Consider the following 19,367-nt stretch of genomic DNA (forward strand, 5'->3'; position numbering starts at 1 on the left):
TGCTCTCTGTGAGTCCACGGCTGCATCGCTTCCCCAGATATAAAATACTTCCCCTGGCCCTTTGTTTCTTCTGCTCTTTTACTGTGTCTGAGGATTGATGTTGAGAAAACTACCACTCGCAGATCATTTCTGAGTGTTGCTCACAAAACTGCTGATTCCAACACAAACTGTGTATTTTCAGGCGTGTGTCTCTTTACAGCCTGATGCTTTTATCACCATTTAGCTGGTGACTGTGCACAGACGATTCTCCCAGGCCACGATGATCACACTTTGCGACTCGGACTTCAATTTTCTGTCCGAGCCTGGGAGAAAACGAACCGATGCCCGGGTTCACACAGAATAGAAAGTAAAAGAACTCCAGTGTTTGTGTTGACTGAATAAGAAACACAGTCATACAAGAAGCCTCACTGAGCAGCAGGCACGCTCCTGTGTGACGCAGCTGTGACGCACTGCTCACAGTTCTTTCTGTGTCTGAGCCCGATGTTTTCCCTGATTACAGGCACGTGCAGAGTAAAAAATCAAATAGATAACCCTGCCAACGTGACCAAACCTGACCAGAACCTGAATAACATTTCAGAATCTCTACCCGAACCTCGGGTGTCCACACACAACACCTCACCAGACGTGTTTGCCGGATGGTTTTAACCTTGGGTTAGGGTTGAAGAGCCTTGCTGAAAAACACGCAGCATCTCAGGTGAGCCGCGCTCTACCAGGCGAGAGGAGGTCGGCCTGCTTGTTTCTCTGCCTCCTCCTCCTCCTCCCACGTTTCCTCTATCTGTTGACAACACCTGTGGAAAGCAGCTGGCTCGGTAGCAGGGTGCTTTGCATCGTACGTGCAAACCCGCTGGGGTTACAGGGATGTTACACATCGTGACAACAGGCAGAGGCCCCGCTGCTGATGCAACTGCACACATGGGACACGGAGACGGGAGCGGCAGGAAGGAAAGGTGTTTGCGTGTGTGTGTGTGTGTGTGTGTGTGTGTGTGCGTTAATAGACTTTTTAGCGAATAGCGAGGTGACCATAGGACACAAGGAAGATATTTGAACAATGGTTTTGTCTCTTTCTTTAGAGCTACATTATCACAACGTCCTGGTTTTGCTTTAAAACAAATATCAGAAAGATTCTGTCTGGTTAAAATCTTTCCTGTATTTAAAGTGTGATCACCAAGAGTCTCTTTGTTTCTATCTTCACTTTGCATTTGTGCAAACATCTTCTCAGTTGTTGATCGGTGCCCTGATGCAGCAGCAAACTCAACCTTTCGGTAGCTGGGAGACAAAAAAAAGAAAAGATCTACAAATTGGTATGAACTGATCCCTTGTTTTGGAAGAAAGAAATGAAGAGAGGAATTTCAAATCGCCCTGCTTGTGATCATGCATCAACACAATAAGAGCGATAAGAGTTCCTCAGCAACCCCACAGTATATATCTGATGTAATATCACGACTTCACCGGCACCATTAGGCTGCAGATTTAGCGAGTGATTTCAGTGGGTCCAGCTTTTACCGACAACATGAGCCCAAAGCCGGTCTCTTTGGCAGCTAAATCAAGGCTGTTATCAGGTTTCATATGCAGCTGGAGGATCAGGGGTATGTAATGTAATAAAACAGGTGCTCAGTGGGAGAGCTCTGATGGTATTACTGCTGGTGCGCTGGGTCAGGCATGAGCTCAGACGCATAACTTACTCGCATATCTGCATGTAAAGATCCTGACATAAATATATACGCGTGCTGCGTACTATCGCTGTTTGTATAAGCAGATTCACTCGTGAGTATTTATAGATTTAATCATGAAGATTTAGAAACAATCCTAAACTGCTCTTATCTCGCTGAAGTGTTGCTCGGTCCCCGCTCCCCCCCGCGTGACAAGTCCCCCCGGCCGGAAATCCAATCCCGCCCTCTGTGCGACCGGGACGTTCCGTGACGGATAGCTTGTAAGCATCCCACCATGTTTCATCAAACCGCCTCCTCTCTTTGTCAGAGCTGTAGACTGAAGACTTCCATGCAGCGTCTCACCTTAGGGACGGTGCTGTGTTCAATAATTCAGTGACTGTTGCTCCAGTCCTGTGGAGAGCGCTCATCAGTGACCCATCAACGTCCCTGGTGGCTCCTGTTGTTTTCCAGGAGGCCGGAGTGAGCGGTAAAATCCACTAATGATTATCATGCAGGAGGTTTTACATTTGTTTTAGTGTTTCAAATTACTTCGTAGCTGTAGAGACATATTTTACTCATGCATTCACCGACCTGTGCAGGAGCTCAGGGCCTCTTTACCTCTGTGTTCTATGGGTACCAGCTTTCATGCTGCAGAGGGAGCCTGTTAATTTAACAGAATATCGTACTGTTGTTCCTCAGCGCTCTCATGGTATAGCTCCACCTTATCTTCAGCCCGGTTAAGTGTGATTTCAGGTGCCGGCCCTTATCACCAGTAGCTCTGGAATCTTCTCGTCTTTCATTGCAGAACTAGGTGAGGTGCTCTTTGCCTTGTTCTCACTCGTTCTTCCTCTTCGTCTCTTTCTCTCTATCGGCAGCGTCGGGAGAAATCCCACCACCTCAGCGTGCTGTCAAATCACTCAGTGTTTTCTACCGTCCTCACAGGCAGCCTGACCTCGTCAGGGTGCGAGGGTTCCTGCAGGCAGGGAGACTGCAGTCTTGTTTGTTGCTCGGGCTTTGTTGTGCATGGGAGGGAACTCTCGTGCCTGCAGTGTCATGTTTACGGTTTGTGTTCGGTTTCTATGGTAATTCTCATAAACATTAATTTTGTGAACCCCCAAATTAAAGTTCCAACAGTCATGGAAGTTTTACCTCCTCCGTCTTCTGCGCTCTCTGAACCCCCAGCATCGAATTCTGAAGCTGCAGGATTTGTTTGGTTTTTTTTTTTGTGGGAAAAGCGTTGGAGAGGGGAAGGCAGCTGACAGACTGCTCGCAGGGGAAATGAACGAGGGAACTGGCCGCGCAGACCGGCAGAGGCATCACGCCACAGCAGGTGGACCAATCCGAATGGTGAGGTTTGACTCCTGGGGTTTCAGAGAGAGTTGGAGGTTAACATGCGTCTGTGTAGATAAAACCTCCTGCACTGGCTCCTGAGAATCAATCCTCATCCCTCTGCTGGTCAAACACATAGCGATATTGAAAATGTATTTAGGATGGGCTCTTTTCAATTTATGTGTATTTTAAAAGTCAGCTGGGTTGTTTTTGTGTGAGCGAGGTTGTTTCTTATTGATATTTTTCACTGCACATACACGCAATTTGTGGCCTTGCCAATAAGACGTCCTTCCCATTCTCCCACTGACCTGTAGGGAATTTAGACGGCAATAACTTCTTCTACCTCTGCCACTTTTATGTGCCATCCCTTTAACAAGGCCAGTGGCCAGGGACGCAGCCAGCGAAGGGGGCTGGCTGGAGTCCTGGGTGACGTGTTGCGGCTCCACTGCCGGCATCGTTAGCAGAGTCCAGGAGGAAGAAGGAGCCACAGGAAATAGAAAATAAGGAGGAAGAAATAAAGTGTTGAGGGGAGAAGGTGGAAGGTTATAACATAATAATAAACACAGTGTTCACCTCAGGGAGAACAAATAGGAAAGCGAGATAATTTCTATTCTCTATAAACTGCAGCACAAACACAAGCAGGAGGAAAAAGTTTACATTATTTTATTGCCAATTCAATCTTTCTTCTTTCAATCATGCTTTTTTACGCTTTGAGAAATGATGTCAAAACGAATCACACGCAGAAATTGTGTAGATTTGATGTGTTGAGATTCGTGTGTTGGACAGCAGCCAAACCTTCGTGTTACACCCGGGGGTCAGAATCAAGCTTTGTTCCTCGTCATGACCTTTGTCGAGCCTTCTTGCCAAACAATGCAGGAACCTCTGCACGTGCATGATAACGCCTCTCCACTCTTTGTTCTTTCCCAGCAGTCCCTGCAGATCTATAGGAGACACGCAACGCACATACAAACACTCACACGAGAGGAAATCTTCTCTCCTCAGTCCAGCGGCGTCTCTTCGTTGGAGAGCCGAGGAAACAGCATGATCTAAATAGCTCATTAACTTTTGATGACTGGGTCCTTTGGCTGTAGATCTTGAAAGCAAACGGGAGCCAGACTCCTTATGGCTATTGATTCAGCAGCACCGACCCCTCATCTCACCCCCACCCCTCTGCACGTCCCGAGGAGGGACTCCCAAATTATTCATACCAGGCTCTGCATTCGTTAACGACTGATTGGGACAGCGTTCGACTCATGATTGATTGAGGTGGTCACACCGAGCCTGAAACAAGCAAGAGGGGCAATTAACATTAAATACTGAATATTAGTGAAGAAGCATGAAGAATCAAATAATGTTATAGATATGTGGTTTTTAAATTGTCTTTTACCTCCTGATGTTTTTAACTCACGACGCTTTTGAACGAAGCAATATATATTAATGACACCAGGTTTGAAACCAGAGTCAGTAGAGATCTGAGCGTCAGCAACAACATTACAAGTCCTGCAAGGTGCAAAGATGGAGTTGGGCCGATTGCTGTGTTTCTACTCAATCCTGACACTTACGACGTTTGTCTCTCCTCGTGCAAAGTGGAAGCTTCTGCTGTGCAGTCGTCTTGTATTGGCTGCGTGAGTGTGAATCCAGGAAACGGTTTTTCCAGAACGTGAAAAGATATTTCAGCTTTTCTTCAATTTGTTTAATGTGTTTTTCACTATCAACACCTCCAGCTTTTATGTTAACGACGTGTGTAGGCTTATGACGTACGCCGTAACCCCTTTACACACAACGCAACATCGAACAGAAAGATTAAGAAAAGTAAATAATGTATAGTGCTTTATAATCCTGCAGCCTCCTGCGTGTATCTCGTAAACATTCGGATCTGTTCTGCCCCCGATGTTGAAAACCACTGAACTCTGCCTCTGTTTTATTTTCTGCATCTACATTTGACTTGGAGCAGCTCCAGATCTGAGCCCTTCAGTCGGAGGTCGCTCACACGGAACGCTCCACCGGTCCCAGTTCGGACAATAACTCTGATGTTGAGGGTTTTTGCACTGGAGAGGGGGGGGGAGGGGGAGGGCTAATGCCTTTTGTTGGAATACCAAGCGGAAGTGGTGTATGTAAATTTGGATTAAGCAGATAAGGCCCCTGTCAGCTTCAATAAGTATTGTTGCCTTTGTGTGTATGTGTGTGTATATGTGTGTGTGTGTTTGTGTGTGTGTGTGTGTGTTTGTGTGTGCCAGTAGCTTTAGGCTGAAGAAATGCATTTAAATGAGCTCTTTACCTGCAAAGACCACTTCAATTAAAAGGCTTCACTTAGTCCAACTGTGTGTGTGTGTGTGTTTTCACGGCGGATATTAACGTGTGTGTTTGGGCACGTGTGTTCTATGTGAACATATGTCTGTCCGCACACGCCCGAGGGACGCACCGATCCACGCTTTTAAATCACACCTTGAACTGCTCCGTGACCGCGGGCCAGCGGGCTCCGTGTCTGCGGCTGATAGTGCCGCTCTGTGACTCAACCTATATCTGGCGTCACGTCTCCAGCATCACGTTCCGCGCAGCACCGGGGGAGCGAGGGAAGCAGTGATAAGGCGCGGGGCTGGTCGTGTAGAGGGTCAGTGCGGCGCAGAGATAGGGCAGCTACATGGCAAGAGGAAGCCAAGCGTGACCACTTTCTTACTCTTTCACTCATCCGTCTTTCCTTCTCGTCTCTCCACCCCTCCGGTCATCCTCAATATGCTCTTGTTATCTTAGGCAGCACTGATGGAGCCTGTGCGAGGCCGTGTGTGCGTCCTGTAATTCTGCATCCTATTTGTGTGCACGCCGGCCTGCCATTTTGTCCCCCCCGTGTTCACTTCCCCTAAACATCATTTCAGCCGCCACCGAGGTTTGCAGTGGCGAGCACAGAGGCGTCTTTTCAGCATGAACAAAAAGTAAGGATGAGACGAGGTAAAGCCCCTGCATCGATTTTACACCCACTCCTCGGCTGCAGCTGCCCTTGAATATAAATGACGGCGTTTCAGCCCACTCCTCTCTGCGAGTCTCCCAGAATTCTTTATGGCTATCACTGCGAGGATCTCCCTCATTTTCTAAGCTTATCCAAACCTGCTCTTCTCTTATCCCCACAGCAACCGCAGGATAGAACTCAGCATCTGCCTCATCACCGAAACTCATTTTGACACCCAAGAGGTAGGCAAACTAAGAGAGAATTTGATCTCTGCGAGTCTCCGGCAGCGAGTTCTCTAATCTTTCCCCGACCAATTCGGCGGGGCAGGGACACTTACTGTACAACTCACTCATCTCCAGTGGCGGCTTTGATTCTCTCGCTCCTCTCCGCTGATTTCGCATAATCACACGATAATGAGGTTGGCTACGGTGTGCTGGTGTGGCCCCGGTGCGCGGCTAGCTGGCGCTCACAAGTTGAGGGGCTGCAGAGGAGGTTTAAGTGAAGTGGAGGAGGAGGAGGTGGAGGAGGAGGAGTTGGAAGGGGAAAAGGTCTGGAGCTGCCGACTTTGCGAGCACATTTGTTAGAAATACAATTACACAGGCGCACAGAAGCATACCGGGCCCCACAATGATTTCTCCATTCTCCAGCCGGTGGAGCGGCTAATTTCCTTAGCAGCTAAGTACTTATAGATTGCTCCGTAGCAGAGGCTCTCCACGCCGGAGCCGAGCTCAGGACGAGGGCCGCGTGCTGCTCGACATATCTGTCGTATATTAGAGCCACATCACCTTGTTACTCACTCGGTGAATAAACATCCAGGTGAAGTTTTCACTGCTACCTGAGGAGAAATACATCAAATAATGTTGAACAAATGCTTTTTTCCTTCGTCCATCGTCTACATCTTAATTTACTGCTTGCAAGTTATCACAACTCAAGAATTTACGAAATAATTAAAAAGATGCCCTGTTAAATTTACGTTTGTGTGCTTCAGAAATAATACAAATAGTTATAAGAGTTACAGAGAGTACACAGTATAAAACACTCTGAATGATACATTATATTATATATATTATATATTTATATTAAAACCACAACATTCTTCTTTATTGCTCTTATTTTCAGTATTCCTCTTTCATTATTTCCCCCGTCCCTGACCTTTGACCCCCACTGCTATTCAGTCCCACTGAAGACGTAACTCTCTCAAACAGGGTCATAAATCAATCAATCATAAAGACGCTCAGTCATTTTACTCCTGAATTAGAGTATTAGTGTGTTCAGCAGCTGATTAACACACGTTAATGATTCGAGTGACAGGTCAAAGTAATAAAGGAGGTTTGTTCTTAACAGACGAGGAACCGGCTGTTTTCAGCTCTGGCTTCAGTTCCAAGAAAGAAACAGATGAAAAAATAGAGAATATTGTCGGTCTTGTCTTTTCCTGAATGGTTGTGAATTTCAAACAAATGACGTATGTTCATTTTGAATTCCTAAAAGTAACGCATGTGTTTTAGGAAACGGCAGTAATGTGTTACGTGATTGATTCAAGAGGAAAAGCACGTTTACAATGTCATTTATTTATAGAACGAGGCTCCGGTCGGTAGCTATTAAACAAGTGTTACCTTCATGCCAGCCTTTATTTACTCTGTGTCCTATTTTCCAGATGGCGGCTCTCTTATTTCATCAGCTTTACTTCACATGCACTCAGTTCAGTGCACGGGCCCGAGCAAGCTTGTGGTTTTTGTGTGCATATCCCATAACATCACGAGTGCCAGGCTTCACACTGAGAGGGGACACGAGGTGACGGAGCGCTGCGAGCTACTGTCAAACTCTGCAGGAGGGGGTTTGTGGGGGTGTCGCTCACCCATAGTGCAGTGTTGTGGAAAGCGAGGCATCACCAGTCGTGTCGTTAACCCTTTACGTGTGGTTGCGTCTCAACGAGCAGCTGCAGAGAAGTCGCCACTGCAGCACAGCCAATTATTTCTAATGGTTTATTGTAATTCATCATGTTTGAAATCATTCTTCTACAGCTCAGATTTATTTTGCTTTTATTTGTTAATGAGTGACGGAGTTTAAGTATCTGGAGAGAATAAACAACGGAGGAAAAGTAGATCGTGAGTTTCCTGAATTGTACGACACAAGTTTAAATACTTTGCCACAGGAACCGAATGTTTATTCACCCTTTACTCTCACAGATAGGAGGTGAAGGGGAGGCGGAGGTTTTCTGTGTGCGCCTCCAGATGATCTGGGTCCAGCAGCCAAACAATCGTTTTTCTATCTGAGGTTACTGAACAGATTTCCATGAAAATATGTGGGAGGATGTGACGTGGGTCAAGAAAGAACCTTGGCGTGGACTCCAGTAATTTGAATAAAAGTGAATTAGCTGAGATGAATTAACTGTCATCATGGATCGACTAAGCGTTTGTCTCCTCACATCCAAACTTTTGAGCAACAGTCTCAGTGGAAGAATCTGTTTGTGAGTTTGCTCGTCTCTTAGAGGATTTTTTCCACAAGGCCCAGCTACAGTCCAACCCACTGACCCGCTTTCTGTGCACAGCTGCTGCACATGATGCTCCCCTCGATCCTTCTCACACACACACACACACACACACACACACACATATACAGGCTATATACACGCACAGATCGAGGGCTGAAGTGCGGAGAGGTCTTGTGGGTACTCATCACACACACTTGACAGAAGCAGTGCTCTTGGCAAGGAGGAGCTACATGATATATGAAGATGGCCACTTTGAGCCCACCATCCCACACACACGCACACACACACACACACACACACACACACACATCAGCCCTCCAACCAGCTCTTGAGACGCTGATGGTGACATATATGGAACACGTGGAGACCGAAGCCTCTTAAATATTCATGTCTCGTCTGTACATCGCCGTGTGCATCTCAGACAGTGTGTGTGTGTGTGAGAATCCGTTCCTATGCAGACAGATGTCAGTCTGGGCCTTAGTGTGTGTGTGTGTGTGTGTGTGTGTGTGTGTGTATGTATGTGTGTGTGTGTGTGCTTTGGCTGCGTATCGGTACATGATTGTACGCTTGTCATGCAGCTGTGGGAAACATGGTCCAGAGTAAAACTAATCTTCTTCTGTTATCCAGACTTTAAAGACAACAGTTTATCAAACTCCACGTTTTCAAATCATTTGACTGTAAACTTCAACTGTTAACCTCATGGTGGCGCTAGAGGAACTGTCAGGAAGATTTATCCTCTTCACTTCATAGAAACGTGGAAAATCTTCTCGGATTTCTTCGATCTGTTTTCGTGCTGGATTGGTGGTAAATTCAAATTAACGGAGGCTCCAAATCAAGAAACTCTTCACGATTAAATGTTATGTTGAGATAAATCATTTGTCTTCCACAGGTGTTAACCGTGGCTCTAAAGTGTGCACGGTCTTCTACATAAATTCACTTCATTTAAATCCCTCTTGAGGAAACTCTGCTTGTTGTTGTCGTTGTATAAACCAGTCACAGTGATCTGTGTTGTGCGTCTCCTGCAGGCTCTCGGTGCTTTAACACATTGTTGTGAGGCTGCAGCCAAACAGCCGAGGGGTTCCGAAGTGAATCCCCCCCCCTATAACTCCCACTCCATTCAGAACGACCTTTGGGTCTGTCCGGGTCTTTTTACGAGACGCCACCCTAATGAAAGCCTTCGCCTCCAGCTCTTGCCTCCGCGCTGTAATGTATGGTCGAGTGCATGGGCCTATTTGTCGTTATAACACTTGAATCTAATCAGAGGATAGGCCACTTTCAGAGTGTTTGGAGAAACCACTTGTGCCCACAGGCAATCAACACCTCATCAGAGGGGCCCCCTCTCATGTGGAGAGAAGGGCCCCCACCCAGGAGGCCGGGGAGTGAAGAGCACCATTTTACCTCCTTGTCTTTTTCACCCTTTCTTCTTCTTCTCTGCCCTTTGTTGTGCAGCTCCTCTGGTTTCCGTTCTCGTCAGACCGTTTCTCATTTGCGTGACGTGGATGCAAAAAGCTGATTTAGTTTCGTCTCTGGTTTTTAACTGTGCCTTCACTTCCTCTCAGTTCGTTCTTCATGAAGCTGAGATGAGCTGTCTGCAGGCGAGAGGCCTCATATTTGAAATCAGAAATCCATGGTTGACGCATAATCGGTTCCCGTGCAGCAGCAACAGCTCAAATTCGCCACCGTTGTGCGATGAACACTGAGCGTGAGTTCTACTGACGAAGAAAATACTGTACCACCTGAACCCAGACTCACTTCTCCTCTGCTGAAGGAATCATCTACACTCCCCCCATTGTCACCCAGTTACGGTGAACATCTCCACCCAGGCACGTTGATCTGCCTCTGAGACCGAGGGAACGTATGATGTCTGCTCCCTGTGAATACTCTTCCACCTGTTTCCCCCACGATTTCCGTCAGCAGAGACAGACAGAGAGGAAGCGGGGGAGAGGGTGAGAGAGGTAAGAGTGAGAGAAGAAAGGAGACATAATACACGCAGACAGAGACACACTAATGATGTTGTCAGACAGCCCTCCGCTCTTTGAACACACTCCCGGTTGTGTTTGCGGGTGCGCCTCTGCGTGCACATGTGCGGACTAACACATTATTGTATTAGACAGGCGCTCCATCACTGTCAAGTAGCAAATTTGGAGGGAGAGGCAGCTTCCTGCAGTTGCAACAAATCTCAAAAAGCCCTTTTGTGTCTGTCAGTCGAGGAGTCTTTCATTTTGACGGCAGAGAGAACCAACAACATCAGACCCAACAGCGTTCTTTTCATCTTGCCGAGGATAAAGGAAGACAAACACACCGGTTATGTTTTCCTCCATCTCTGCAGCTCGCGCAGCTTTTTTTCCATCACCGACATGTATAGATTCAATATTAGTTTTAAGGTATCGAGTGGGATTATCTGTTTTAGCATCTAATGTGGACTTTAGTTGTTATTATTCAATGTCGTCTTCTCTCGTATGTCGTACGTTGTGTGTTTTAATCACTCACTCAATATTAAAAGTAAAAAGATTAAATCTGAATTCATGTTTCATAACAATAATTCTCAGTGTTTCATCGTGCACCGTCTCCTCAGGAGAACACGAGGCTCTCAGTAATGCTATTCATGGTCTACCTGACTGACACATTAATCAAAGGTGCGATCGGCTGTTATCCGACAGGATCAAGTACATGGTTCTTTGTGTCAAGTGCCCCGACCGCTTAATGTGGATTTTATAGTTTAATAGTTGAAGTGAGGACACGGAGTCGGTTACAGTGAAGACACGCGGCTCACAAACACTGACGGATCTCAGGCCTGCAGGGTTCAGACACACCGGAGCCAAAGCGGAGAACTGTGCAGGAGGAACACGTTTCCACGTTGCTGGTCGGAGTCACAGCAGCAGAACAACAGTCGGACTGTACATCAGGTATCGACTCACCGTGACGTCACCAGTCGTCTGTGAGCTGCTGGTCTGAAGCCTCACTTTGACAGTGTGTTCAGCGCCATCTTGGTCACATCCCAGCCCTAAAAAATCCTTTGGCGGAGGCAGTAGTACTTTTACTTGAGAGTATTTTTCATCTTTGTGCTACTGCGACTTCTATTGAAGTGGAGGATGTGAGTCGTCTCTCCTCACTGACTCACAGATACTTCTCCTCCTCGCACCACCATCACAACGTGCTAATATAAGCAGCACCTCTACCTCCTCGACTAGATAATGATGACTGTGGGCTACAACGGGAATAAAGCAGGCGGGAGCTCACACATTAGTCAGATCGGGCTTTCAGACGTTGATTGAGGAGCCGACGTTGTTCAATTGTCCCTCAGTAACACGGCGGAGCTGTTAGCCAACCAAACGAGTCACACGCACCAACACAACATGCCAAGACTGTGATACAGATCTGGAGTGTCTTTAAGGAGGAATCGTTTGATACCCCCTTCCTCTCTTCCCTCCTCATCCTCCTCATCCTCCTCATCCTCCTCATCCACCTGGAAAGACAATATCTCCGTTCCTTAATGATGTCTGTGTGGGAGGGGCTTTTCTTTTTAGCACCATCAAAGAAATGACACTCAAAGGCGAGAGTAAGAAATGACTAAATCATTGCACCAGCGCACAATCACTCTTTCTTCTCACACACACACACACACACACACACACACACACACACACTCCTCTCCTTCTGTGCAACTTTGCTGTTAATCGCCACCTTCTCTCTTTCTTTCCAGCGTCCTTGGACTAATCAGTGGAACCCTGTCGTCACCCAAACGTACACGAGGCGTGTTCAGAGCTCAGCCATGTTCCCTTTTTTCTATCCACCACCCCCAACTCAAAAAAAAAAAAAAAGAAGAAGAAAATCCAGCCCCTCCCCTCCGAGCCCTGGGTGAGTCTTTCTGGAGACAGCACACTTCTTTTTGATGTTTGACAGCTGAGAGTGAGCAGAGAGGAGGGGTGTCGGGGCGGCGCTGGTGGTGCTGAGGATGATGGCGAGAGGGGAGGGGAGGGGGGGGGGGCTGCACCTTTCATCCGGATGCTGTCCTAAAGGGAGAGAAGGGATGTGTGTGAGTCTGTGTGCAGATTCGGAATCTCTGAGGCCCAACACAAAAAAAAATAAATAAAGACACAAAATTAGATTTAAAGTTGTGATTCTGAAATAACAACAGTTATAATAATGAAAGGCTCAGGATGAATTTGTCAGAGCACAGATATGTGTTATCTTAGCATAACAGCTTTAAAGTGAGTTTGTGTTTTTCTATTAGACGCTGCGAGAAACTACAATCCGCCGAGTCCCAACAGTCCCTTTAAGAATCAACAATTCAATCCAATAAATCCAGATTTTTATTTCGATCTGCACCAAATCACACAGACTCATAAATATCAGTCCTCTACATCAGACGCCTGAGCCAACTCCGTCCACTGAATCCAGACAGATGTGGTTGAAAGCTCCCAAACCTAGTTAAAGGACCTTTCACCCTCATATGCTCCGACTTAGCTGGCGGCCATATTTAATTAATAATAATAATGAATCCACGGACCTCTCACACACTGTCTCCTCTGCAAACTAAAGTTTCAAACATTGAAACTGAAATGATCTGCTGCACCACGGGTTGGTGAGAATACACGTATGTCTAACATGACAGTAACAAAACTTCGCTGGCGTGTGTGTGTGTGTGTGTGTGTGTGTGTGTGTGTGTGTGTGTGTGTGTGTGTGTGTGTGTGTGTGCAAACCCACATGTGTCACACTCTGAGATAAGAATATGCAGTAATGAACCTAGAATCCATGTTCCGCTGAGTTCGCTGCACGGGGGGGGGGGGGGGCTACAGACCGTGTCCCTTCACCAGCGGAGAACTGAAGTCGCATGTGTCCTTGTCCCCTCGTGCACGCTCCTGTCATTGTGCTGCAATAGGTCTATGATCTCACCCACTCTCTCCCTCTCGCTAACATAAAGCCCCCTCAGGCTCCTCTCTCGCCCACCTAAGGTTTCAAGGTTGCTGCTCTGCAGTCACATCCTGACGATTCCTCTCTCGCCCCCCCCCCCCCCTTCTCTCTGCTGTGAATAGTGTTTCACCCTCACTGACTTCACAGTAAGATTATCTTTTAAACCCACATCAGGCTTTGGTAATGGAATCTTAATGTTTGATTTATATCTGTACGGCACAGCTTCTTTTTCACTGTTCAGACGTTTTTAGACACGAAGTCCAGATCATTTTTGGGAAAATTGGGTCTAGAAATTGTATTTTCTCCTGTGAAGCTGCAGATTGTCCGACTCGTTCAAAGCTCAAGTTTCCCGAGTGCGTGTTGTCTTGCATTAGTCTTTTTATTTCTATTCTTCACTTCATGCTTTTCCCCGTCAGCTGCTTCACAGGATTATTGTTGCATATTGCCGCCAACCTTCGCTCCGTCTGTGTCGTCGTATTTCTCTCTCGCCTCGTCGCTTTAAAAGTGTTGAGATCCCTTTAATGTCTAAAATATAATTTGTCAAAATGTCATGATTTGTCTGAATCAAAGAGGGAGGACACTTTTTTTTTGTAAACTCGTTTTACTCAAACCTTCACCGCTTGTGCGGCAGGAAATAAAAAAATTGGACACTTCAAAGAATGAGACTGTGACATTTAATCACAAAATAACTCCTGCGTGCCTTGAAGATCACAGATTGATGATTTACTGCTGCGTGAGAGTGTCGCAGGGCAGATCCGTCTTTTAAGACCCTCTTAAAATGTCCGTCTATTGCTCCTCACTTAATAAACCCACTGGAAATGGCAAGTGTCGCTGCACTGAATGAATTCAAAAACAGTTTTCTGGGAGTTTCACAAGGTCAGCAGTGGAGTTGGGACACTTGTAGTCTTTACACACACAGACCATGCACGGGCGCTTGTGTCCATAAATCCACGTGTGTCGGCCTTGGTGCAATAAAACCAGCAGTCTCTCCTTCTGTCTCTTTATCATTCCTTACAGAGTCGTCACACACCTCAACACATTCGTCCCCCATCCCTCCCCCATCTCTCTCTCTCTCTCTCACACTCTGCCCACTCCTCCCTCACCCTCAGCTTCCAGACGCCAGCTCAGACCTTGGAGAAGTCGTAATTGAACTCAGAAAACGTGAGACAAAAAAAATTAAAGCACGATTCGTCCTTCATGCCTCAAAATAACCAAAGTGCACCTTCTCCAAATGTTCCAGCCCACATTTTGTGCTGTGCATTTTTTAATTGAAGTGTCATCATAATCCTGGAGCTAATGAAACATCTTCAGTCCTGATCTCAAATCAAATTATATATATATATATATATATACTCATTCCAAGCAGGAGCACACTGCTGCTACAAAAGGGGCTGATTCTGCGAGTAATCCCATAATGATGTTGCCACGGCCAAAACCAGATCAAATAAGTTCATCTCTGTTAAAACGACCAAGTTAAAGTTACAGCATCGGCCTCTTCTCTCCCTCCTTTTTTCATCGTATATCGAACTCCGTCCGTTCTCATCCACACTTGTTTATAGTTTTATTTTTACAAGGACAGATACAGCCGGGATGATTTACTGCTGCCGATCGCCTGTTGACTTGTATCACAGTGTCCCCGCTGCTGTTTAATGTCAGATAAACATGGATTTAAGTTTACATTTCTTTTTTCTTTCAGCATCAGGAGCTGAACTTTAGAAAACACCTTCTTCCTTCAGCACCTGCACTGTCAGTGAAAGTGAAACAGAGATGTGCTGCAACAGGAAAGAAAAAGCGAGTGTGGAAGAGCTTGAGGAGGAGTTCATCTATGTGTAGTACATGATATTTTCTTCACTTAAAGAGTCTGGAGCTGTCAACGTGACGGATAATGTTTTAGGGCTGGCTCTCCTGGGAGTGATCTGTTGTCTGTACCATCAACTGTGGCGAGCGGAGACGGAAAGAGGAAGAGAGAATGAGAGGAGCTGACAGAGGGCAGCAGACAGACGGAGCAGAACCGCTCCTCATTACAGCCAAATCCTGCTGGGGGTTCACCAAACTGGTTTAAAGTTTAAAGTATTTCTCTGTCTCTTTCAAGTGCTATCTCTCTGTTCTTTAATAACAAGGAAAGACACACACATGCACACCTTCAGCCAACACACACACACACACACACACTATCTCTGGCCTATGGGAACTCATTATCTTCCCAGACGAGTGGTGCCACGAGTTGCCGGGTCGGTCTCCTGCCACCGCGTCGCCTTTCTGACGTCAGGTTGACACTACAGGGCAAGAGGAGACAAAGACAGAGGGACAGTTTGAGCATGGCGCCTGGTTTTGGTCTTTGGGGCATCGTGTTGTGCGTCTGTGGAAGGCTTGGATGATTCATTGGTTGAGTCACGTTTGAAATATTTAAAAACAACATAATAGATCCAGGGGAATGATCCGGATGAAAAACACTTCACCCTTTCGTTTGAGACGGAGGGAAAAACGTTTCCTGTTAAAGAAAGTGAACATTCCTGAAGTTTCGTCCTGTAAAATATACACAGACGCCGTTTAAAACCCAGTTAATCAACTCCCACTTCATTTTCATGGCAAATTGTAAAAATACTTGGCCTGAGGTCTGAAAAAAAAGATCCTCTTTGTGACATCAAGGTCTGTTTTCTGTCACAGATTCTGCACAATATCTTCAGCTCTTCTTCATATCGGACAAATAAACTGAGGAGGGTTCATAACTTTAGCATTAGCACAGGTTTTAATGCAATGTTCTTTAATATTTCATGAAATATCAAATATTAAATGGGGGAGTGACCACCTCCTCCTCATCACACCCTCCTGTAAAGTCACATTTTCTCTGCATTTATTCAAAGTTTCCCCACAACAACACAATAACATCAGTTTACAGAGGCGAGATGGAAATATTAGATTTTCGTAGAATTGGCCTTGAAAACTAAAGTCAGGATCTTCCCTGGGTTTTGCGTGCCACGGCAGGGAGCTCGGTTTTGTAACGTAAGCGATAGGTAAACCCTCGATCTCGGGCGTTACTGCGGCGACCCTGAATAGAGGTTAGCAGGTCATCCACTCGCCGCCACACAGATGATCTACGCACTCGCTCGCAGAAGTAGGTCGATAGCATAAACTAAATCCTATAGGAATATTGCTTTTCATTGATTTTTTTATCCACCTTGGGATAATATGCGTATTTCAGGGAATGGATGGGCCTACGTGTGTGTGTGTGTGTGTGTGCGTGCACATGCATAAACACATGATGGATAAAACCACCGATGATTGGTCGTTACAGTAGGTGTTGACTAATGCTTTCATCATGGCTGCGAATGGAAGCGTAACTCTTATCGGACATATAGGAGACATAGCGCCGAATAAGACTATAACTTAGAACGAGTGTGTTATTACTAGTGTGCCGGGGCTCGCTCGCCCAGCCACCGCCGAGAGAGACGGAGGAGAGTTATTTGTTAAATGCCACTACAACTGTACCACGGCCTTAATTGGATTTCCTCCCTCGCCCAGAACGTCCCCTCTACTTTTTATGGGAATGACCTCTGAGTCATTCACACACTCACTCACATAATTAAACGCACTCTCTCTCGTGTGGACACATTTTCAGAATGAGTGAAAAAATAGACTTTCTTCACTTGAAAATGCACAAAAACACGAGTTTTAATGATTCAACGCAAACATGCAGGTTTCTATGTTTTTTCTTTAACTTGTTCTGCACAACCTCCAAAGCTGCGTCTCGATTCAGAGGCTGCATTTGAAGAGCGATTGCATCACAGCGGCGCGTCCAGACTGTCCCTGCTCCTTCGAATGCGTCTTTTCATCTCTGAGAGTCGAAGGTTCCAACGGGTGGATCCTTCTTCGCCTAATGTTTCCCAGGATTCATTGCGCGTCCCTGATGAAGAGGTAATGGCGCTTCAACTCATCCGAACAGCTGATGCGACACGTGTTTTAAGAACCAAGAGGCTTTAAAACTTTCCCGTTGTGTCCCTCTGCAGCTCTGATGTCAGGTGGGACGAGCCTGTGACGCCGATCGGGCCTCTCCCCCGTTCCTCCACGTGTGGCGACTCCTCGATGGTGGATGGCGCTGGACAAAACGCCAGAGTCACAGTGAGTTGACACTGGGCATTAACAGACGTTGACATTATCATTTAATAGGATGTTTGAATCAGAGCGGCTTTACCCTGATCATATAGCTGAGTTCTGCTGTTGCAGTTATTTTGTTGGCTTCAATAGCGAGAATGAAAATAATACTGTGGGTGAGCACTTGAAGCTGTGCTTGTTGTCTGCTTAATGCTGCAACGCACAGACATTTAGTTGAAGGGACCGCGGCGTCTCACATAACGCGATGCACAGGGCATTTTTTCATATTTACTTTTCCATTTGCTGGAATTGTGCAGCCATTAAATGCAGATTTCTGTCCATGCAAACACCGTTTAACCTCGATGAACTGGAGAGGAGTGATAAAAAAAGGAGGGGACATGAAAGTGCACGACAGATAAAACAAGATGATTATAAGAACCTTTCAGTTTTGAATAATGCTGCTGTGGACACTTCAAGCTGTGCTTGTACAAGCAGAGAGGAAAACACATGGTCTTATAATGTTGTATCACAACGCAGCACATGTATACTGAGCAAATAAAACCCAGAGTCAAATCATTTACAAATCTTTTTTATTCCTCGCTCAGTTACAAACCCACAACTTTCTAGAAAGAAACAAACCGGCAGCAACACAATCGTTGTGAGTTCTTCTGACTTTAACTGTTTATTCCTTTTCTTCTCATCATCCAGGAAACAAACCTGTCCGCCTGTTCACAGATGGCAGAGCTCAGAATAATCCTCATCCACACCCACACACACACACTGGCTTCTCTCATTTCTTCTGCTCTCGTATGTTCTCCTCTCCTACTTTAATAACTGCTGCTCTACACGGGCCTTTCATCGTCCCACACACGTCAACGTATACCCACACATACTGTGTATGTTATAGAAAGCACAAGTGGGGAGTAGATTTTTCAGCTATTTTATATTTGAACACAAATATCAGGACGTTGTACTCGAGCTTGTACTTTCATACTTTTACTTGAGTTCGGTTGAATCGGTACTTTTGCTTTTTTAATGCAAGTACGTTCTATTTGAGTAAAGAATATCAGAAAGCGGAGAATCTCACCGGTTTGTGAGACGTGTTCGTTTTCCTAATGTGAGCTAATTAATGCTAACGAGGCTATCAACAAGGAATCATGTGTGTCGGCAGTGTTTAATTACCGTAGGAATAAATAAATTGAAACGCCAACATGAAGTCAGCGTATTGTTTGCTGTTTGTGTTTGGCCAACATGAACGCAGCACATGTGTTCATTTACATACGTGATAAGGAAATGGCCCTGCACGGGTATTAGCATGTAAGTGGCCTCATTCGCCATGAAGTGTGTCAAGGCGACGGTCGAAGCCGCGAGGACGAAGCTCCGTCAGGTCTGTGGACGCAGGTTTCAAGTGATTCAAACGTGGTATCGTCCATTTTAACCTCAAACTATCTTCCTCTCCAACGCTGCTCCGCTCGCTCAGTGTTGGTGAAAGGCAGAAAGTCACATTTAATATTCACGACAAGCTCCTCGCCGATCCCCCAGAGTTCCCCAGTGCCAGATGACGAGCAGGCTGCCAGGGGTCACCCGGCAACCCGGTCGCTCTCTAAACACCCACTGGTCCTCTGCGGAAGTGACCTAATAACTGAGCCAGGCCCTCGCTGCACCCTGCCGTCATCGTCCCCCGCCGCAGATCGTGATCTCGCCCCTGTAGCTGCCGGATTATCGCCTTCCCCCGCCCTCCGCCTCACTCCCTTCACCTTCCTCTCCCGCCTCAAGGAATCCTCACTTCTCAGATCCGCTGAACAGTTTTACAAGTTGTGGTTTTATGAGCTTCATCTCCTTTCTTTTTTTTTTTTTGTCTTCCTTGTCTTCCTCTCTTTTTTTTTCTCCGAGCAGACGTTTCTCAGCTCATTTCCATCAGAAGCCCTACGGGGGAATCGCCGGGTGT

At 46.3% G+C, this 19,367-nt stretch overlaps 1 long non-coding RNA gene across 3 annotated transcripts in view; it reads left to right on the plus strand.

The window, feature by feature from the left end:
• Nucleotides 1-19,367, plus strand: part of LOC138407107 (uncharacterized) — an 87,230-nt gene that overhangs the window by 57,611 nt on the left and 10,252 nt on the right. For 2 of the 3 annotated variants that reach the window (XR_011240561.1, XR_011240560.1), the window contains exons 4-6: nt 12,117-12,271; nt 15,024-17,242; nt 17,335-17,446. This is a non-coding gene — a long non-coding RNA (uncharacterized lncRNA). Of the gene's footprint in view, nt 1-2,753; nt 2,997-12,116; nt 12,272-15,023; nt 17,243-17,334; nt 17,447-19,367 lie in introns of those variants that run through there. The other variant, XR_011240562.1, reaches the window with a different exon arrangement.

This window comes from Paralichthys olivaceus, chromosome 24 (assembly GCF_024713975.1).
Source record: "Paralichthys olivaceus isolate ysfri-2021 chromosome 24, ASM2471397v2, whole genome shotgun sequence".
Classification (NCBI taxonomy): domain Eukaryota; kingdom Metazoa; phylum Chordata; class Actinopteri; order Pleuronectiformes; family Paralichthyidae; genus Paralichthys; species Paralichthys olivaceus.